Here is a 7,155-nt window from a genome sequence, read left to right on the forward strand (position 1 = left end):
CCCGAGTTAGACTTCAGCTGAAGGATGGGAAGGCTGCTCAAGATTTTGCTCATTCTAACCCACACCGAGCCTGGGTGGAGGAGGGAGCTGGAGCAGAGGAGATGTGGAAAAGACCCAAGAAGGCTCAACAGTCAGGCCCAAGTTCTTTCTTCCTGGGTTTAACCCCAGCACCAACAACTACCCCAACAAGGAACAGAAAGGGTGACAATCAACAAGAACTTGAACTGTTTAGACAGAAAAGGAAAATAAGGCTGTGCGTCACACACAAACTTGACACTTCCAAAGCACTGGAGAGTTTATTAAGAGCGAAGCCTCCGGGAGGATGTGGATCTGGGCAGCCCAGCCTCTGCTTCCCAGGTTCCCAGCCTCCTCCACCAGAGCCCAGGCCGGCCTGAGTCTGCACAGGGCAGGACCGGGACACTTAACGAAACACAAAGAAATCCCACAAGTTTAAGGCCCAAGCGGGGTGCTCATAGAAAACATACTTCACTTGAACAAATACCTTCTAAAGAACCAACTTAATTCTGATCCTTAGAACTCGAAGCTACTTTGTGGAGCTGACATTCAGTTCAGCGCTTTAGGCCTGCAGTGGAGGAGGGCCTGGGCTCCCCTGGGCTCTGCTACAAGGCTGGGGGCCCCGCCCAAGGCCTGGAAAGTAAGCTGACAATCGGGCTCCTCCTTCCACACCCCACCGAACTCAACACAATGGTCTTTTCTGCTGTCTTTGTCAAACAAAGGTCTGCTGGTGATGCTCCATCATCACTGAGAATGTCTCTAGAAAACGGCCTTAAGGAACAAGGCTCTCTCAAAGGCTCAAACTCAGGCTTCTCAAAGCTCCATGTTCTACTGAGATGTTCCATGAGGAAGCCTGCTTGTTTTTGAGGTGCACCCTTGACCCTCACATTGACTGTACTCCAGTCATAGGTTGTGGCTGTCCTTCTTCTTGGTCAACACCTGCAGGTAGACTTCATGAAGTGTACTGAGGAAGCTAGAGTCATTCTTTATTAGATGTATCAGTGTGTCCTGGAGCTGAGACTTGCTGAGAATAATGGAAGGCTTTCTCTGATTTTCTGGCGTTCCAACAGTGAGGGGAGAGGGAGAGCTTGCTTTCCTCTCCAGGTCTGTGGACCTGGGGACTGTCTGCTGGAACACACTGGGGGACAGCAGGATAGAAGACACTGCTGTGGTTGCTGCAGTGACCAACACAGGGCCTGCAATCTGAAGGGTTGGAGCAAGCACCATGTTGCTCAGGGAGGCTGAGGGCACTGCTCTGGCTGCTGCCGTCTTAGAGGGAGGCTCTATGAAGCTCTCAGGGGTGACCAGCCAGCCAGCTGCTGAGGAAAAGCCAGGTGCCGCTGCACCTTTTCCAAGCCGCGGCTGCGGCAGCGGCGGCGGCGGCGGCGGCGGCGCCTGTGTTTGGTCATGCTGTGGGGTCAACCTGAGTTTCTGGAGCAGATCAATGCTGGGGAGGGATGTGCCAGCGGGGCTTGACAGACTCACTGGGGCTCTGAAGGGGCTTAGCTCAGGAACTGGCTGGCTCAGGAGTGGAGACTTCTGTCTGGGTGTGGTCTTCACTGCTTGCATCATGGTGCTATTCCGAGGTAAGTGAGGAACCTGTGTGGTGGGAGCTTCGGCTGGCAGAGCAGGACTGAGGACCGGGCTCAGCGGGACTGTGTAGCTTGCGGCATGCTTTTCCCCTGACTGGGCAATGGAGGCTGGAGTGATGAGCACGGGGGGGGCGCTGACTTCAGGCTGGACTGTGTGGGGAGCAACAGAATGGACACCCAGGTTTTCAGACTGTGGCACGCCCGCTGACTGCTCATCATCTCCGGGCGGCTTCTCCACGTCTTCTGACTCAAGACCCACAACTGATGGTTGCTCCTTTGGCAAAGAGGTTCCAAATAACTCTTCTACTGTCAGGTGTTTGTGACCCGATGGAGCAGACTTATCTTGTAACCCAGAGGGTGTCTCGTCTAGTGTCTCGGTGCTTCCCAGATTGGAGAGCTGAGTGCTTGGCTGTAACCCAGGGCTGGAGATATTTGAGCCGCCCATCTGATTCTTCTCATACTCATCCTTGGCCCTGCTGAGCATCTCCAGGATGTCAATGGGCCTCTGGTCGTTGCAGCCATTGGCCTGGCTGGGACTCTGTTTCTCTTGAGCAGCCTGCTGGGATCGCCGGGTCTCCTCTTTGACCACATCAGCCATGAGTTTTGCTATGCGGTGACAGTCATTCTTGTCATAAAACCAGATACTGTATATCGACAAGCTCGCATTTCTATACAGAAGAAATGGTTCGTGGAGCTGAAATTCCAAATCTTTATTCACTGGTTCGACCAGGTTGTGCATGTTCAGTCGGTTGACAATGGTGAAACCATGGTAAGGTGAAGCGGACCTTCGATACACAAATAGGGTCCCTTCTATATCAGCCTTCTCCCACTGGTTGGCTTTAGGGCAGAAAGTGTAGAGCGCGACATGGCCCGCAAGGTCTGCGATGCTGGTGATATAGGGGTCGCGTCGCTTCAAGGCCGCCAGACTCATCTCATGCCCCGCTCGACTCAACGACTCCATCTTGGATCCCGGAGCCGAACCTAGCTCAAAAAACCAACCAAACAAATAAATAAATAAATTCTTAAAAAGAATAAAATGTTTCAGTCAGATGATGCCAACATGTCAAGTAAGATGACAACCTTTATTTAACAACATAAGGGCATTAGTAACCTTTTTTTTTTTGGTTTTTCGAGACAGGCTTTCTCTGTGTATTTGCACCTTTCCTGGATCTCGCTCTGTAGACCAGGCTGGCCTCGAATTCACAGAGATCTACCTGGCTCTGCCTCCTGAGTACTGGGATTAAAGGCGTGCACCACCACTGCCGGGCAGGTATTAGTAACCTTGACAAAAGATACTTTGAGTTTTGGGAACAAAAACTTTGTTTTTCGAGACAGGGTTTCTCTGTGTAGTTTTGGTGCCTGTCCTGGAACTACTCTGTAGCCCAGGCTGGCCTCGAACTCACAGAGATCCACCAGGCTCTACATCCTGAGTGCTGGGATTAAAGGTGTGCACCACCGCTGCCCGGTGGAACAAAAGCTGTGGTTCACTAGACAATGGGGTAAAGGAATGTGGTGGTGCTTGCCTGTTGATCCTGGCACTTGGAAAGAGAAGGCAGGAGAATCAGGAGTTCAGCAGCCTCAGGCACAGAGGCAGTTCTAGGCTGCTCTGGGTTACCCAAAACCCTATCACAAAACACAAACAATGGTCTCTTCAGATGCTTGCAGCCCAATCCTTCCTTGCAGGGTATATCCTCTGTATTTTCACCTTGCCTCTGAATAAGATTTTTCTATTGAAAAGAAAAAAGAGAGGGGCTGGAGAGATGGGACAGTGGTGTGAACGAGAACGGCCCCCATCGGCTCACGGGTTATACACGTGGTCACCAGGGAGTGGCGCTATTTGAAAGGATTGGGAGGTGTGGCCCTTTGGAGGAAGTGTGTGTCTGGGGGTGGACACTGAGGTTTCAAAAGCCCAAGCCAGGCCTAGTGGCTCTCTCTCTTCTTATGGAGCTGGATGTAGGACTCTCAGCTCCTTCCCAGCATCCTGTCTGCCTGTGTGTGGTCATGCTTCCCACCGTGATGACAATGGACTAAGCTTCTGAAACTGTGATCAAGCTGCAATTAAATACTTTCTGTAGTGGGTTTTGTTTTGTTTTGTTTGTTTTGTTTTCTCTTTAGGGACCCACCACCCAGCTCCCAGATAAATACACAGAAACTTACTCTGACTTATAACTGCCTGGCTTTATTTCTAGCCAGCTTTTCTTTAATTATCCCATCTACCTTTTGCCTCTGGGCTTTTATCTTTTTTTATTTTTATATCACTTTTCTTTCCTTCTTATTCCATGTCTGGCTGTGTGGCTGTGTGGCTGGCCCCTGGCATCCTCCTCTCCTCCTTTTCTCACTCCATCTCTTCTTGTTCTTTCCTTCTATTTATTCCCTCTGCCTGGCAGCCCCACCCATCCCTCTCCTGACTTGCTATTGGCCAGTTCTTTATTAGACCAATCAGGTGTTTTAGGCAGGCAAAGTAACACAGCTTCACAGAGTCAAATGAACACAACATAAAAGAATGCAACACATCTTTGCATCATTAAACAAATATTCCACAGCATAAATGAATGTAACGCAACTTTCTTTCATAAGAGTTTTAGTGGTCATGGTGTTGATTCACAGCAATATGACAGAACAGTGACTAAATTGGATGGTTAGGAGTATTAACTGTTATTTCAAAGAATCTGAGCTCAGTTTCAAGCATCCATATCAGGTAGTTCAAAACCACTTGTAACTCTAGTTCTAGGGAGATCTGATGCCTCTGCATCAGGCAGGGACTCTGGCGGCGTGGAGACTCCGGCTTCTTGTAGCTACAGCCTGTGCTGGTGACTGCAAAGCCATAGGCAAGTGGCTTTTTTGTGAATTTGTGCCCCAAAAGTTGGACACCAGATGTTGCACGAATCCTAAATGGTTTTATAAACACCTGTAGCTGGAGCCAGACATTGGGGTAAATGGTGAAAGATCAGAGGAAACAAGCCACAGCCACTTCTCAAAGGGGCAATTGCTGTGGTAAGAGTTGGGGAGGAATAGAGAAGGGAATAGCAGGGTATATAAAAGTGATCTGATCGGGAAATGGGAAATGGGGAGGGGGTGGCGGCTTTAATTAGGGAGATGAATCCAGGAGCGAAGATAGAAACTGACAGTAGGGGTGTCTGGAAAGGTCACAAGGGGTCATGTTATCAACATTTACCTTTTTTTTTTTTTTTTTTTTTTTTTTTGAAGACAGCGAGTTTAACTAATTTTAATGGAACATGTTGGGCATGGTGCTGCATGCCATTAATCTTAGCACTTGGGAGGCAGATCTATAAACAAATAGTTATACAATAAAGATTTATACACATTCACAAAGAAAAACCATTTGCCACCTTTTTAGGAATTGTAGAAACAAACAACCAACAGAACAGCCGTGTGGTGACGGTTGGAACTAGATTAGTACTTTGGTCTTTTCACTTCAACCCCATCAGCTTCCATCTTCTTCCTCTTCTCAATGATCGCACTTATTTTCTTCCACTGGCGATCAAGCTCTGCCTTGTCATTGGTTTCTTTGAAGCGTCTGGTTTTCCGTCCTTCAGACATCTTGATACCATACTGGAATGCAGCCTTGGGCAAAGCCTCCTTGTTGTTCATATACTCGCTATATTCCTCCTGAGTATCAAAGTCCCAGCGGCCTAAGGGACCCTTCTTGTTACCCTGGTCCATTTTGCTATAATCTACCTCTTCATCACTATCGACAGCCATGTCATCCATCGTGGCTGGATAGCATTCTGCATAACTATTGGACATGCCAAAGAAATCACCCAGCTGCTTCTTGTCTTCAGGCTTCTTCAACGATTCAGTGCCTTCCCAACCAGCAGACCCAGCAAATTTTTCATTGATGGACTTGATCAACTCTTTGGCAGATCCAGGTCCTTTGTCAACATCCACGGGCTCATCATCCACTTTTGGCTTCTCAAAGTAGCTGTGCCTTTTCTTCTCTTCCTCTCGCTCCCGCTCCCTGTCTCGCTCCCGGTCTCGCTCCCGCTCCCGGTCTCGCTCCCGCTCCCGGTCCCTGTCGCGTTCCCGATCACGTTCCCGCTCCCGGTATCTCTCCCGCTCCTTGTCCCGAGGTGTCTTGGTTGTGGAGGGAACATAATCCCCAATGTCTTCAAAAATGTTCATGTCTGCCTCGGGAGGTTTCTTTTCTTCCAGTTTTCCTTTATCCTTCTTCTTGAGCTTCTTGTTCCGGGTGCCCTGCCTCAGGTATGACAAAATCTGGGTGAGCTTGCTGATAACATTGTCATTTGTAGTCAGTGTAGTCTGGGCCTCCATGGTGGGGCAATCAGCCTTGCTGCGGATAAGAGTGGTGGGGATATCCGTGTCTGCATACTCATCATCCAGGTCTACCACATAGGCCATCCGGCCTGGTAAGAACAGCTCATTTCGCTCATATGATTTACTCTTGAAAAGCATTCGATACACATTTCGGCCAAGTCGTGTTTTAAATTCAATTTTGTTTTCGAGATCCTCATCTTTCTTGGTTTCCTTTTGGGGCTTTTCCATGAGTTCCTCTTCCTCCTTCTCTTTGCTGGCAATCTCAGCGCGTACCTTTTGAAGCAAAGCAAAATCCAAGCCTTTCACCAAATGGGTGTGTTCCATATCACCACCCAAGAATTTGGACTCCTGAATCAACTGTCTTCTCTTCTCTGCAGCTGATTTGTCCGCCTCAGCAGTGGGGCCCACAGCCCGATAGTTGGCTGTGGTACTAATCAGCTCAGTTTCTTCATAATCTTTGTTCACACCATCTCTCCGTTCCTTGGCACGGTCCCGGTATTTCTCTGCAAGTTCTCTCTCTCTCTCAATTTCTTGTTGGCGTAGCTTGGCATAATAACTTTTCTTTTTCCTCCTTTGTGCAGCTGGGTCCTCATCCTCATTGTACTCTCTTGGCATCTCATGGTGACGTGATTTTGAAGGTGGTGCAGAAGTAGGTGCAGCCCTTGGGGTCATGAGAAGATTCCTGAAGTCTTCATTGGTAAGTTTTGATTGGTGGAAGGAATGAGGATCGTCCACATCGTGGCCATCTGGGGCCAAAGGGTTGGAGAAGGGCTCACTGTCTCGTTCTGGCATTTTGGCCGCGGTCTCCCAAAGCCGGCAGTCGTGAAGCCTCCTCCACAAAACAACAGCGCCCACCTTCCTCCCACAGTGCACCGCGAAAACTCAGCCTCCTGGTTTTAATGCTCCTATGACAGTGAACAGGGAGGAAGGCATAATGTTCCTGAACCTGCAGGTGACTTTCCAAATAGCACTGTCTTCCCTGTTTCTGAGCAGATGCCTTAGTGTCCTGTGTTCTTAGTGACAGCTGTCTGATGCATCAGAAATCCATGGAGCCACAGTTCTATTGCCTGCTGTGAAACCATTGAGCCCTGTGAGGGGCAAATCGGGACAAGCATGTTAAGATTTGGAAATTGCCTTTCACGAGGAGGTATTCCAGCAGAGCACCATAGTCTTCCCACAATGACTCAAGCAGCTGAGGCATTCTAGACTGGGGTCTGTTACATATGGCATCAGAAGAGAGCCTCAAAATGGG

General features: G+C 49.0%; 2 pseudogenes; both read right to left on the minus strand.

Annotated features, from left to right (window-relative positions):
• Window positions 1-215: 215 nt before the first annotated feature.
• Window positions 216-2,580, minus strand: LOC143273908 (mRNA-decapping enzyme 1A pseudogene; annotated as a pseudogene).
• A 2,237-nt stretch (window positions 2,581-4,817) lies between these two features.
• On the minus strand, window positions 4,818-6,798 carry LOC143273909 (protein Red pseudogene; annotated as a pseudogene).
• Window positions 6,799-7,155: the final 357 nt, after the last annotated feature.

This window comes from Peromyscus maniculatus, chromosome 6, assembly GCF_049852395.1.
Source record: "Peromyscus maniculatus bairdii isolate BWxNUB_F1_BW_parent chromosome 6, HU_Pman_BW_mat_3.1, whole genome shotgun sequence".
NCBI classification, from domain to species: Eukaryota; Metazoa; Chordata; class Mammalia; order Rodentia; family Cricetidae; genus Peromyscus; species Peromyscus maniculatus.